Below are 16,227 nucleotides of genomic sequence, written 5' to 3'. Positions count from 1 at the left end.
ACATTGTAGATACAAGTAAACACCGCCGGGACCATATTAAATTGCGAACTGACTACAAACTTAACTTATTAAAGTAAAAGTTAAAACAATATTAGTTTTAATTTGTTAAAATACGACTAAAGTTAACTTAAAAGTTGATTATTTTATCTGAACTATAAATAGCACTATCGCGTATAAGCCTACTCGTTTATAAATGCGACTTTTTCATAAAGTTGATAGTGAGGTCGAGAGGATAAGGTTTCTAAGAGGCTTAGTTTTAGTGTATAGGATACTGCTATTCCAGGATGAAAGTGTGATCCATCCAGAAAACAAAAGTATACTGCAAAATGCGAGATTTTGAAAATGATTCCCATACAAAAGTGCCTTAGTCTAAGAAGAGACCTATTATTACTTATTCTTTTTTCCTTCCTTTCTTACCAGGTTTCGAATAGGTATGTCTGCACTGTAAAATACGTTACGTAAAATATTTTAGAATTTAAACTATCATGTTATTTATATTAATTGATTATGAAACACGGCTAAAACTCACGTGATATAAGGTCGGAGTATGCCCGACTAGTTTCGAACCCATACGGGGTCCTTTGTCATGAGCTGGTTCTTGCAACGTGGCACGCTCCAAACTGCCGCGTTGCATACTCCAACCTTATATCACGTGAGTTTTAGGTAGCCGTGTTTCATAATCAATTAATACGTAAAATATTGTCGATACCAGATCTGATGTGGTCTCATTTCTTTATACATCCATGTAATATGCATCATGGATGCAAAATATAAATATATAAATACGCAGTAGTGTTTTAGTATCGTCGCCAAGGCGTAATATTGAGAGCGGTGGCAGCGGAGCGTGGCCAGAGGATGGGAGATGTTTGCATATTTCCAAATGAAACCGTCTTATCGATGCTCAGCCGCGAATCGAAACATTGTTATTGGTTATTTTGATTTCGATAGTATTTTCCGTTCTATAAATAGACTTGCTTCGGAACGTTGGAATGGAATTTCAGTTTGATATTTTATTTTCAATGTTGGATTTATTCAGGTTTGCAATATACTTAAATCGTATATTATTACTTAAAACGTCAAACTATCATTGCTGGACAGTTGTTGTTGGTATAATTATATCACGACTGTCTATGGTATATATAGATTCGATTCATTATCATTTTAGTACAGTTCTAGCTGGTGGGAGGCTTCGGCCGTTACCACCCTACCGGCAAATACATACTGCCAAGTGATTTAACGTTTCGATACGATGTGTAGAAACCGAAAGGGGTGTGAATTTTCATCGTCCACCTAACAAGTTAGCCCGCGTCCATCCTAGACTGCATCATATGAGATTGTAGTCAAGGGTAACATTTTGGTCTTAAATTATAATTTAACATTTAGGTAACATTTTGGTCTTTGAGTAACAAAAACATTAAACTAAACAGTGGATATGTAAAGGAAAATGAAATTTTGGTTAAATTATTAGTGTCAGTAATAGCTGAAATAATTAAAAGTTAAAAGAATTCAAACTCTTAAGAGTGACGCCATTTTATTATTCACAGCGACCCCTTTAATTAAATGGAAGCCGCTATATCGGATTTAGAATGACGTCACTTATCTATCTTTAGCTAAAAGACGTCATTCTAAATCCAATTGGCATCCAAAATAAAATTGTGTGTACAGATTTAACTTAATCCGTTTGAATTAACTGTTTTAAATTGACATTATTTAATTCATACAAAAGCTTGTATAAATTATAATGTAAGAAAATAGTAAAAAAAATGACATCAACAAACAAACCTTGTAAAAAATATGCCAAATCTCGAAACTCAGTTCTTCTACCGTAAAAACTAAGTTGTGAGATCAATTTGCTTCGACAAATGTATGGTACGGCCGTGCCTTTTTTTACTCGACTTGGCGATTACAGACTAGTATTTTTAAGGATATTTTTCTTTAAAGTATGCGTTGACCTTAACTATGTTCACGCATGTACCATGTACCACTCCGTTTCAGCCGCTAAACATCTCTAAACTACATGAAAATCAAAATAAGTTACAGAAAAAATAACCTAAGGACCCACTCCCACACAAGCTACGGCACGTTTTTTCAGGGTAAAAAAACACTAGATATAAAAATTAATCATATACAATTGCGAACGAAATAAAAATAATAAATAAAAGGAGCTCTCATGAAATTGGAACAAAAAACACTGAAGCAGCCTGATGCCATTCTGACTCGGGGACAAATGAGACGAAGGAAATAAGAAATATTAAACGTGACCGGAATGTTAAGACGCTTTCCATACATGATACGGGATTGCCGTCTCACGTTGGGTTTATGTAAACCATTGTACTTTTATGGAAATATGCGTTATTATAACATACAACGGTATCGTTATTCGAGGGATTCGGAATGCGTTACTATTGCGGCGTTATTACGCGTGGTGTACGAAATATTTTAAGCTTCATTTTTTCTTTGTGAACTTCCTGGAAATTTCCAGAACAGAGAAATGCAAAACTCATTTTATAATGTATAGTAATCGAATCATACATTGTGAACTGTGTCGTTCTGTTGGTAATTTACTGGTTGCAGTTGTAGTTTTTTGAAGATATGTAATTAGTTTCACCTGTATGTTTGTTTTTAAGTGACTCTTTTGAACTCTATTTCGACACACTTTGAACGATCAGTAGATGCCTAGTGGGAGTTTTCAATATTTTCATACTGTTACTATCGCAATACCGTAAACGTAAATTTATATGAAATTGAAACAGTTGTGCAGTAGTGCCACTAGATAGCGCTGTTTCAATTCCTCAGAAATTCGCGTTTACGTTAACGCGCCACTAGGCCTGTTAAGGCTAGATTTAATTTCTTCGACGTCAAGTTCTCTTGACCTGCTGTTGATCGTAGTTTATCTGTGAAAGATTCGGAATTTTTCGGATTATTTTTTCCGTCGTCGATTTAAATGTGTTTGATGTGAAAACTGTATAAAAATCCATTAAGCAGTTTTGAGATTTTATTTACAGTGCACGTACACTATACAAGTTTTCCAATACTATATAAATTTGTGCCTCATGTAGAAATATCTTACTAACTTACGCTTATAAAACTTTGATCGCTTCACCCAAGCAATTTCAACGCCGTAAGATGAAGGTTTACTTTATTCTTTACGCAAAATTGATATTAAATTTGAAAACCACTTCAAAGTTAAACTGTAATCCCTGAAATGTAAGATAATAGGTATATTTAATTTGGACTAATATCTCCAAGGAGGTTTCACTGAGATAAGTTTTCAAGTAAATCCAATAAAAGCCATGGAGTGTTGTAAGTAAAAGCGATTGTATTTCTGACCCGAGTGGCGTAAAACAAAAGAAGCAAAACCTAGACGGAGTTATATAATCTAGAGCAGTAGGAAGCTGATTAACGTCAGTTGGGTGTGGAGCTAGAATGGAGGGGTAACAAACAGCTGGATTTATCGGTAATGGCCCCTACCCAGACATTAAATGAGATGAATTACTTACACAAGCGTTGCGTTACGCCTTTGGTACCTATAATTATATTGAAATAAGATATTTCAGCAAAATTTGGTCCAATGCTCGGAAATTCTGTTTATACGGCATTAGACAGCATGCAATTTCGCTTAAACATTACAAGATATCGATTAAGTTTCTGCATGTATTTTTGAAAGAAGAATGTTACAAATGTAAAGCGTATTTTATATTTCTTGTTTAGTCTATTGTCTGTTTCTTCTTTTTTAAAACGAAAAAGCTTTGTTCAGGTATGTATAGTATAGATATTACATACAAGTTTCAAGTGGTCTCAACAAATATTATTAATATCTCATGACTTATTTTGAAAACCAACGCCAACAAGCACAGCCAATCGAATTAGAAAGCAGAGATGTCGACAAAAAGAATCTCCCGGATTATACCGCCAGCTTTGGCTTGTATTTTCCTTTACTTAGAACTTTTAGCCATGACCCTTCCTCACTTAGTTAAAACCACGAACTCTATCTAGCTCATAGCTTTGCTTGTTCTCGAATTAAGCTCTAACGAAGTACGTGTGTTCTCAACAAAGCTGTGTCGACTTTAGTATATCGAACCAACTTTGTAGACGAAATATCAACAGTACCAAACATTGTTCCGTGCAATGAGTGCCATGTAATAAACTAGTCAAAAACGCGCCATATTTTGCAAATCTCTTTCCGCCGAGTTCGCTGGTAGAATGCGACGTGGTGCCATAATATTTTAAATTTTTCATTCCTGTCGAATTGTTCCCCAAAATGTCAACGAGCTCAAAACACTCGTTAGAGAAGACTCACTTTGTTTCAGACGGCATATGTTGCGCGGAAAGCGAAACTTTGCGAAAATATTGTGTTGGATATTAAACTGCTCGTGACACTCATAATACCTACTCTTTTGCGTCTGTTTTTACGTGACATTATCTTTGTTGTTCACAAAACACGTATTTACACGTAGTGGAAAATCATTTCTCAGTTGTACCTTTATAATCTAGTTTGGGAATTCCAAGAGTAAATTGCGGTTTTCTTTCCTTCCCAATCCGGCTCACCGAAGATTAGAAAACACGTTTCGAAGAGCTCTCGAGCAATTTTCCGTTTACGTAGCGGTAATTGTCTTAGAACAGGTACGAATAGTGGCTATCTCCCGGCCGGGCGCACTGCGGTAGCCGACGCCGCATCCTCCACCAAAACCTCCGATAGCGCACGTGCACTGAATCCCAATATCTGTACTGATTTTATTTTTGCCTCCCTCATTCTTGATTCAACTATCTAATAGTTGCTCGCCAATCTCTTGCGATTTTACTCGCCGATAAAACCGGATAGAACGGTTGGGATCGGTTTTGAAAGCTTAAATTCTTGCGTTCAATTACTTTAGTCAATTATGCACAATTCTTTCGGACCACTTACATCGGCACCGGTAAATTATTCACGGACGAGCGTAACGAGGGTCCGAACTCGAAATAGGTTCCTAATGTCTGGAGTCTTACCCACAATAGTAGGTATTATTTCGTTTCCTAGTTAAAAGTTGACTATTAGGTACACTACTTATTCATTATTAGCTTTACCTATTATCCTAAATATTTTATAAGTTTAGGGTGTGGTGTAGCACAATAGTAAGTATTTAACGAAAAACACAAAATGAACATTTTTTTAGTTTTTCTTATCCCGTAGTAATGAGCTAATGAAAGGAAGTCGGTTAATTATACAAAGTGAACTTACTAGTTACTGTATACTTGGGCTGAGGTTTGGCATTATATCACAGCAGTAATGTACCTACTACCTAAAATTTTCATGTACTTACCTAAAAATTAATAATACATTAACAGTAGGTACATAGTTGCATTTGTAAAATCATGCCTTACAAAGGTGAGGAGCAAAGCTTCACGAAATAAGATATAGCCATCCTGGCCTCTAATCTCTGTGTAGACTATGAAAAGAATGCCTTTACGCCGAATTGAAACTCTTAGTTATTTAATTTATATCCTTCCTATTCATCCTACTCCTACTCCTATTAATATTATAAATGAGAAAGTTTGTATGGATGGTTGTTTGTTTGGATGTTTGTTACTCTTTAACGCCGCAACAACTGTACCGATTTGGTTGAAATTTAGAATGGAAATTTATTTTACTCTGGATTAACACATAAAACTTTTCATCACAGAAAAATCCAAGGTTCCCGAGGGATTTGTAAAAAACTAAATACCACACAGACGAAGTCGCTGGTCCGCTTGTTTCTTAATAAATTACAAATATAATCAACTAGGTATAGTAAATTTCTTGTTTTATGTAATAAAATTGTATTACACTGTATAGTTGGTCCAAACTGGAAATACAGTTTTAAAGTCACGTGCTAAGTGAAGATGCTGCGGGGTCCAAATGAAATCACTGTTTCCTGTTCTGGATTCAGCTAACGTTCGTTGCCCATCGCTTCTCAAATTTAATTATTTCATTATATAATCTCCTTTGAGGTCAGATTGGATAACTTACTTACCTAAAAGTATTTTTTTATAAATATACTACTATTTTAATTAATTTTTTAGAAAAAAATTGTTACATTAAATTTTATTAGGAATCAAAAGTTATAATCTATACTAAGTAATATTATATTATACTAGTATAGTTTGTGGTATTGTAATGGTAATCTGTAGATCTACTAAACCAATTTTTAAAAATTCTTTTACCATTTTTTTGAAAGCCAGGTCATTTATGTGTGTCATTCATGTATTTTATACCCGTATGCTTACGGGCTAAACGAGAACTCTGCGGGTGAAACCGCGGGGCATCAGCTAGTGTTTATTACATTTAAATTTATATATTTAATTGTAATAAACACATTTTTTTTATTTTTAGTAAAAGGATTTAAACATAAATATAATAAAAATAATATAGATAGCAATTTAATTTCAAACTTAATTATTACACAACACCGACCCGTTACGGTAGCAAACAACGCAAACATCCAAAATAATCATTTTCCGCAAAGATTTTTCCATGTAAAGTTTTCCACTTCGAAACTTCGGCACTTGAGCGAAGCCAAGTCGCTTTTAACAAAGCTTTTTCATACTTACATTTTTATATCAGGAATGGAATGTCATGCTCGGTCTCATCTACGGCCCGACAGCGAAAATAACGCATATAGAGGTAATAGGCGCCTTACCACCGGCCTTGCTCGATATTCAAGTCACGTTCAGAATTTCTTATATTTCATCTTTTTCTACGGCCCCGAAAAATGTCATCGAATACGCATTTTCGTGTAATCCTCATAAGTCTCATAGCTTCAGCGACGTTCGGGATGTATATACAAGCAACGTCCCCCCTCTCCATTCAGTCTCGTCACATGGTATGTGTCGTGTCGTGATCGCCATTTAAAGTGGCCAACTTTTTTTCAATATCATAGTTTACAATAGCGCTTTGTCACTCACATGGGACGTCGTCAAAGCAATAACGTTATGTTCGACTTTTCTAGACGGAATCGCATGAAACGTGTAGTGTAGCATAGTCATAATGATATTTTTTTTGGTATCGAGTGGAAAACTCTTTCTATAATACCCGACTTATTGGGGGAGAAGACGTGTTATGTGGGTTTTTTTCCACTAAAACCTGAGTGGCTATCCTGAGCACATATTAGTAGGCTCACACAAACTCTTTCGTCGTTATCAACCCATATTCGGCTCACTGCTGAGCTCGAGTCTCCTCTCAGAATGAGAGGAGTTAGACCTCCAAATAGTCCACCACGCTGGCCCAATGCGGATTGGCAGACTTCACACACGCAGAGAATTAAGAAAATTCTCTTGTATGATGTTTTCCTTCACCGTTTGAGACACGTGATGTTTATTTTTTTCTTGATGCACACAACTGAAAAGTTGGAGGTGCATGCCCTGAACCGGATTCAAACCCACATTCTCCAGAAACGGAGGCGGTTATATCCACTAGGCTATCACGGCTCCTACAAATTCTTTGGTACCTCACATTCACACTACTCTTCTAGTGCTCTAAGGGTGACAAAAATCCTTCTACTAACGATTTATATAGCAGCTTGCATCCACTGCAAACTGCTTTTTCTACCTAATGTGATTTACCATAACCAAGGAAAAGATTCCAGAAGTCAAACTTCTAATGATGTAACTACTAGTATTAATATAACTGGGTCGTGATTCTAATGTTTGCAATTAAAATCCTAGTTTGAATTTAGTCAAATGATAATCAGAACTTTTCGCAACTTAGAACATTATCTTAAGTAAGACAAAGATCTTATTTAAAGTGTTAGGTAACTTTTTTCTTCTCATCGCTATAACACATACAAGTCTCAGTATGTGAGGATTACCGTGGACTTCTTATCTCTGCAAGTTCGTGGCACCTTGCACCGAGCAAGGAAACTTTCTGACAACAGCCAACTAGTTTAGAAGCTACGAAACTCCATCAGGTACCTGATTAGCTGAAGGACCCGCACAAAGCGGGTTGACATGTACCGTAGTGCCGCTTTTCTGTGTTGATTTTCCGCTTACAATCTTACATAAAGCACCAAAACTTTACTACTCATTCAATGGAAAATGTACGTATAAAATTATAACTTTGGACAGGACAAACTTAAACAAACAGTGAAGCTTTATTCTGAATTGATTACTTGTTATTAGAAAAAGAAGGTAATATTTTTTTTTTTAATTTTATGAATATTCAATCGTTGTTAATGGATGGTATTATAAATTTGCTGGCCTTAAAAATCTATTAAAAATAACATAAAATCAAATAACTACCGAATTTTTCGTTTTCCGTAAAGCTCATCATTCACGAAAATTACAATGTCAACTAGGAAATGTCATCTACCTACTTTATGATATCCACGAAGAGTTATCAGAAGAGACCTGTAACCTCAATTTTTAACTGACCCAAAAAGGAGGAGGTTCTACGTTCGGCTGTATGTATGTTTTTTTTATGTATTAATCAGTTATCATTCATCACAACACATCGCGTGACTCAAGAATGAGTAACATTTAGACAGTTGGTAAAATTCGTATGAATGTCAACTAACATACGTCAAAGTTAGTGAATTAGACTGCGGGGCTAAAATTTATTAGTGATTTTAAACCTAATTTATTTCTACGTGATACCATACTAAAACGCGTAATCACTTGGCAGTTAATTATTTGGTATTGATTAAGTTATTAAGAGCCAACCACAAAATAAGATAATCCATTAAAGTACGAGTAAAATATCGAATCCGTTAATTAAATGAATATGTTTCAGCTGAATGTATTTTAGTATTTAGAACTGAACTTGACTCTTTAGCAGTACATGTCTGAATACGTAGCATCCAGTATCCAGTGAGCAAACAAACTTTCTGACAACATCCAACTAGTTCAAAAAGCCAGAAACTCTACCACATACCAAGTCAGGGCAATCAACTAAAGTTTATGGCGTGCATTAAAAACACTGGACTAATAAATAATACCTATGCTTAGTTCCAACTGGAAATCTTGAGTCACCTGTGATGCTTTATTAAAAGAAAAGTTCTTCTTTTCTTTTCAAAATTTCTTCGACATATTATGAGAAATCGTGACCCCAGTCAACCTAGCTTCGAGGCAAACGAAAATCATCGACCTTAAGGGTCCCTTGCAAAGGGTTGCCAAGTTAAAGCTATATTAGGATGCTAAGTTATTAGTTTCAGCTTTCAGCATTTATTAAAAGTTGAAAAGTCTCACTATCATAGGCCTGTTTGCTACATAACGTAAGTTCAAGAGGACTTACAAGTACGTTGTGTAGCAAGCAGGTACATTACCATTTGCAGAGTTTAAAGCGATAGCGAACAATTTAAACTAACTTGTGCTTTACTACGGTGTTGGTCTGCAACCCATCAGTGAAATTAAGCAAAACTACTACTACTTGTTTTACCTGACCACTCCAAAAGTACTACTGAATATCATAACTACACTACACGTGTATTGAGGGTTTTAACTTTATTACATGAAGTGGTGAAAAGAGGAGCTTTAGCTATAGAACACTAAAACTTATATGGGCTTAGCCCTCATTCGCACGAGTGTTTTTTAACGGATGTTAAAAAAGCGTTCAAATATAACAAATTATGCATTCCCAAGTATATGTTAACACGACAGCGACGACGAAATTCGACGCTTTTTTCAAGCTGTGTTGCATTTTCAACTTTGGGCGTTTGGAAAAAGATCTTCATTAAACTTAATACTATATTTGAACGCTTTTTAACACCGGCGAAAGGGGGAAGGTTAAGAGTTTTAAACGCTAAGGATCTTTCAGAAGTAAACAATTATTTTTGTATATATTTGTATTTTAGTCAGCATTCATATTTCATAGCTTATAATAGGCCCAAAGATGACTCTCAACTCAGATAAAAAATGGCTTTTAAGTTTTTCTTTTAAGATTTTTTTAGTAGAAACATAAAGTTAGGTAATTATAGTTTCTTCCTTGTGTCGACTCTGCGCTTGAATTATTCTAGACTAACAATGCCGTGGTTTAAATCGCATCGAGCATCGATTTTCCTTATTTATATGAGAATATTGGGATAAATGAATATTATGAGAACATTTTGCTATTATTCCAGATCTACGGATTTACGACGCCACGGTTAGTAAAATTTTATTGATCTTAGTCACACTAATACCTGCTTTGGCAAAAATTTTTTTTAAAGTGCGGGCTACATACGCTTATGCACTATTTGTGCTTAAGTATAAATATACTCAGAGGCGCAAATTATCCCCCTTTTTAATATGACGCGGACATATTAAAGTGGGCGGTTAAATGTGTCGCTGAGTATATACTGCTGGTTCTAAACTTCAAATAAAAAAATAAGTTTTTAGTAAATGTTGGAAAACTATAATTTTCTGCATTTCTTGACTATCCCATCTCAAATCGTAGTCTCCGTAGAGTCCGTAGCAATCGCTATATTTCAGCACGTAGCCTGTCGTGTACGGTGTAGGCACAGGCACTAACTAGCGAACACAGCTGGAGTTGCGGTGCACTGACAATGTTTGGACGCCGCATCTTTGGGCGGCGACGTGCGCAGCGTTCGCAATGAGCTGACCGCCCGACACTCCAATTTATAGCAACGGTTAATTACCTACAAGAATCTGATTCAGTCGTTCGACGACATGGTCGCGATACCAAATTTTGGTCGACGATTTATTGGACAGCCTCATAGTACTGTGGTTAGTTTACTTATGCATCGCCTATTTTTTTTTTTTATTCTTTACAAGTTAGCCCTTGACTACAATCTCACCTGATGGTAAGTGATGATGCAATCTAAGATGGAAGCGGGCTAACTTGTTAGAAGGGGGATGAAAATTCACACCCCTTTTGGTTTCTACACGGCATCGTACCGGAACGCTAAATCGCTTGGCGGTAAGTCTTTGCCGGTAGGGTGGTAACTAGCCACGGCCGAAGCCTCCCACCAGCCAGACCTGGACAAATTAAGAAAATCTCAATCTGCCCAGCCGGGGATTGAACCCAGGACCTCCGTCTTGTAAATCCACCGCGAATCCCACTGCGCCACGGAGGCCTATTCATTTCAATCTTTGACGAGACAACGTCTTATAATTCGATGGAGCCGCAAACTCGAAAAAAGATGACGTCATGCGTCGTTGCCTCGCGCTAGGGTTAGAAGAAATAAAGTATATTCTGGTTTGGTTTGGATAAGATTATTAAACAGTATTTTAGAAAAACGAACATTTTCTTTTGAAAAATGCAACCATTCCATCAGTATTTTCATAAGACGTTGTCACGTTCAACTATCGCCAATAAACCGACTTTACAGACAACCGATTTTTTTTTCAAGAAATTCTCCGTAAGAATATATGCAAAACCCCTGTTTTAAGTTGCCTTAAGGTGTCGGCTTGGTATCATAATCAAAGTGATCAGTAGGCAGAAAATATAATGATGTTATTTTTCGCTTTTTAGTTTCGTGGATACGTTTATGTTCTGAAGTTCCCTCGCCATGTCAACTTACTGTTACTGTTTGTTACTGATCTATGACACTCACAATTAACATGACTTTGTAATGGTATAAGTATTTTCAAAATCGGTTCAATAGCTCCAGAGATTACCCCTTACAATACCACAAACTTTACCGCATTATAGGAACTCTCTCGTCACTATAATGTATTACTAGGGTATTACATTATAGTGTATATATATATTATGTAGGCATATTATATTACAGTGGCGATGTACTATGAGTATTTGAATGAAAAAACAGAGAGTGCACCTTCGATATGTGCACTAAATTTCTCCTGTGGAGCTAACTAGTCTTCAGATGAGATTGCCCGCCGTAGCGTGAAAATCGATCAAAAGGACATTATTATTAACTTGATTAATGGTATAAGCCTTTCTTACTTGCATTTTTGTCTTGCACGTCTAATAGACCCTAATGCAAGAAGATACCTAATACTTAACCTATTTTATTGGCGTTTTCTCCTTAAGAATTGAATTTTCATATATAGCCCCCGGTATGAAAAAAAATTGGGCAGTAAAATTCGATGAAGCTTTACGTTTTTGTGCGCAGCCTATTTTGCACACCTTTCACCGTACGCTGTTGCCAACAGCGTGCACATGCGTAAACGCGTGTGGTGCACGCCGCAGCCTGTTTGCTCCTCGGTTGCGCACCTTTCACTTTTAAGGCGTAGGTATTGAGACGTATAAAGTATATGTTGCGGGGCAACAACACCTATTTAGACAGTCGATCTGAAAGAGTAAACTCCATTCGTGCGTCGGAGCTGACACACTCTTTTTTTTTTATTATATGACTCTGTATGTTGGTGCTATTTTTCGAATTCAAATAAAATGCTAAAACAAATTATGCTCATAAATTATGACATGCGAGTTTATATACATATTACTATGTCAAACTTAAAACTATATTACACTTCACGGTCAGGCGTTTTCGAGCACACTGTTGAAATTTAATTAAGCTACTTTGTTCCCGAACCGAAAAGTAAGTAATTAATATGCGAAATGTGTATCGAGCTGAATAGTAGGAAAAGTTAGGTTATTTACGAGGCGTCGGTCGAGACTTGTTATTCATAAAGCGCATTTAATTATTATGTTAATGAAACCTTCTTTGAATTAAATATTAGACGTGGACTGTCAAAGAGAATCAAGTGTTCATCAATTTGCGGCTAAACAGTTAATTAGAAAAGTTATTTTGTTTAACATTAACTTAATAAACAGATGGAAACAATATATTTGAAATATAGTTATAATTTACTTACCAAGATACACCAGTAGGCTAATTCACTGTGTTTGATGCACGCTAGTTGACATAAACGAAACCATGACCTCCCGGTGACGCCACTGGGGTCCCACAAGGAGTCTACGGCACTAACACAAACTGAAAAAAAACTAGCGGACGCCCGCGACTTCGTCCGTCCTTAGACCTTCTTACTCCGGCCCTCTCGTAAAATCCGTTAGCGGAGATCTATTATATATTAACTACCTCCCTGCCAAATTTAATTTTTGTACATCAAGCGGTTTTTGAGATTTCGTGATGAATGACCTTTAGCATTTATACTTAAACTATGATTGAGATTCTAAGTAACAAATGTCATCCGGTGTCTACTGGTGTTGTTCATTTTAATAGGTTGATAATAAATACCATAATAGTGAATAGGCCAGCCAGATGGTATGGTTTGCCCAGCGCATATAAACAGAGCAATAGCAGGACTTGCAAGAATACAAAACATCAACCTGACGCCTTATGTGTCTGTAAGCCTCTAAAGCTCAAGGATAAAGAAGCCGCACTCATCATCGAGAGGTAGGGGTTCGATTCTCGCCTATTGTAGTACTCACTCCTAACCAGACTTTTCCGACAAGTTGAAGGGGAATGTGAATATTGGTCTTATGACAAGATAAAGAAAAATATTCTTAAAAAAAAATACACCGGCAACCATACTATTAAACTGATACACAGCATGGCTCGTTGGTTGCAGAAATAAGCATGCGATTGTACTTCCCTGTAGGAGTTGGTCGCAAAAAGCTCTACCACTGCTTAAAAATAAATGAAAAAATGAATAAATAAATGCATTCAATTCATTTATGCGGGGGAAAGTAGTAAAATACAAAGGAATGTTTTGTTTTTATTACAACATAGAGATCCCGAGGAGGTGTTTTCTCTACTAAATTATGCACAAATCAATTCCTTTACCCGGACGGAGCCTCGGTGCCGTGCGATAAATAAATAATATAAGTGTAATTGTAACCAAGTCTGGACTTGCGGAAAATCCCAATTCACTTAAATTTTTATTTCTTACAACGGTTTTATTCGTATTCTTGTAAATGAAACATGCGGTTGTTTTGTTTAGTACTTTTACTTTTATTTTAAACAATAATGTTTTTAAAAATATAAAATGAAAGTTGGTAGTGTTGTGGATCTCCACAGAGACGTCCTGAGTTCGATTCCCAGCTCGGGTTAGTTTAGGATTTTATACTTCCTAAATTGACCTGGTCAGATGGTAGGTATCGGCCGTGGCTAGTTACCACCCTACCGGCAAAGTCATACTGCCCTTTACAATAGATTAAGAGATATATAGTGTAAGTTTGTAAATAAATAAAATAAATAAATAAAAAAATATTTAATTTTATTTATTTATATTACTTAAATAATAAAATATAATGATACTGTAAAAGGTGCACTTAAAACTTATTAAAGTTTTTCTGCGCACCCTGCACCGTCGACAATGCTTCTACTACATAGAAATAATGAACATGAAATAATATTACAATAAAAAATACACATAAAACATAAAAACACTAAGTTTACCTACCATATTAGAACAAAAACAAAAACAGCAATGGTGGGCATGCCGTGAATGTAAATAGTTAATGATATCTGACCGAGTGATACTTGTACGATTATCGACAGGCTGCTAATACAATAAGTAATTGCTGATATGAATGTTACTCATATTTATCAATGATAAGATTCTGATAATACTGTTTTAATTTTTACGTACGTTTCGGTATTATGGCGTGTAGAAACCGTCAGAGGTACTTCTTCAGTCACTTAACATCAGGGACAAGGGCTAACTTGTCATGGAACTAAAAAGCAAAACAGAGTTATTACAGGTAGTGCATTAATTGCACCATTACATAAATAAATATTTAATTTATGTGATACTCAATAAAACGCTGCAAAGTAAGGAAGACGCTGAAGTTATTTTAGTGCTTAACACATTAAAATTTATTTACTACATCTTTATAGACCACAATAAAAGAAGACAGTAATAAAAATAATACCGAAGTCCGAAGCATTGCCCCTCTGTTATTTCATTGTGTATCTAATAAAATAGACGATGAAATAGCCTATTAATTTTTAAGACATAAACGTCACGTAAAAATAAACAGAGAAGTAAACGCAGAAGTCCCTTGTTATTATTTCTTGATCAGGAAGACGATGTAGCTTTAGGTGAACCTAGTATTCACAGCAGTGTCATAAATGCATATAAATACTGCCTACCTACCCTGGGGACTTATTAGAAGCATGTATTGGAGTAATTTTCCATTTAATAGATAATTTTCACGAAAAATGCTTACCCTAGTTAAAACTCTTGTGCACGCCACTGGGTGATAGCATAAATGCATTTGGATGAGTATACTGAAGATACGTCACCACAACATTGTTACATTAATTAGAGAAATACAGATGTAGTGTGACATCGGAACCTGTTTATCGAACTACGATGATGCAGATTATCTTGATCTTTTATTTATAATGACCAACTATTATTTTCCACGATAACTGCAAAAGTAATTATTATAATACCTTTAAGTATTAAAATAATTGTTATTATAGTGTGATATTGATAGCTGTATTGATATTGACAAAATAGCATTGTTCATAATTTTATAACCATTTGAACAAGAACAAAAATTCTCCAACAATTTTGTAAAGTTTAAGAAATTTAAGTTGCTCAATTTCTTAAACTTTACAAAATTGTTTATTCTTTGAAGCTTTCACCTTTAAGTATTATAATAATTATTATTATAGTGTGATATTGATAGCTATTGATATTGACAAAATAGCATTGTTCATAATTTCATTTGAACAAGAACAAAAATTCTCCAACAATTTTGCAAAGTTTAAGAAATTTAAGTTGCTCAATTTCATAAACTTTACAAAATTGTTTATTCTTTGAAGCTTTTACCTTTAAGTATTATAATATTTATTATTATAGTGTGATATTGATAAATCTATTGATATTGACAAAAAAGCATAAATCTTTGGATATTGACAAAATAGCATTGTTCATAATTTCATTTGAACAAGAACAAAAATCCTCCAACAATTTTGTAAAGTTTAAGTGCTCAATTTCTTAAACTTTACAAAATTGTTTATTCTTTGAAGCTTTTAAGTATTATAATAATTATTATTATAGTGTGATATTGATAGCTATTGATATTGACAAAATAGCAATGTTCATAATTTTATAACCTTTTGAACAAGAACAAAAACTCTCCAACAATTTTGTAAAGTTTAAGAAATTTAAGTTGCTCAATTTCGTATATCTTGCAATAAAACGAAGCCCTAGCAGAATAAATAATGTGCACACGTCCTCCGTCGTAAGTGCTTGCAAAGTTCGTCATATGCCGGTGCGGCGCTATCGTCTCCTCCATCAATAACGTGATACCGCTACTAAGCTTCAGTGCTTAGTGCTAATATATTGATCACCTCGTTTGTAGATAATGTGCAGTGATAAGTGGCGACCTAG

This window comes from Bicyclus anynana, chromosome 3 (assembly GCF_947172395.1).
Source record: "Bicyclus anynana chromosome 3, ilBicAnyn1.1, whole genome shotgun sequence".
Taxonomy (NCBI): domain Eukaryota; kingdom Metazoa; phylum Arthropoda; class Insecta; order Lepidoptera; family Nymphalidae; genus Bicyclus; species Bicyclus anynana.
This window is presented reverse-complemented; position numbering follows the sequence as displayed.